Below are 337 nucleotides of genomic sequence, written 5' to 3'. Positions count from 1 at the left end.
TGACTCAAAGGTGAATTATGACTTTTCTCTCTCTCTCTCTCTCTCTCTCTCTCTCTCTCTCTCTCTCTCTCTCTATCTATCTCTCTATCTCTCTCTCTCCACTTTTACGTGGTGTGCACCCTCAATATTTTTACCCATTCAAACACGCTTAAAATGGTTATAACACCCGCTCAGTTGCAAACAAGGCTCTTTTTCTCACGCTAACACAAACACACACTCACATACACCAAAAAACGAGCATACACAGGAACGCGCTCACATACACACACGCACGCGCACGCACACACACACACACACACACACACACACACACACACACACACACACACACACACAC

This window comes from Aplysia californica, unplaced genomic scaffold (genome assembly GCF_000002075.1).
Source record: "Aplysia californica isolate F4 #8 unplaced genomic scaffold, AplCal3.0 scaffold00162, whole genome shotgun sequence".
Lineage (NCBI taxonomy): Eukaryota > Metazoa > Mollusca > Gastropoda > Aplysiida > Aplysiidae > Aplysia > Aplysia californica.
The sequence above is the reverse complement of the archived record's forward strand: the minus strand, read 5'-3'. Positions refer to the sequence as shown.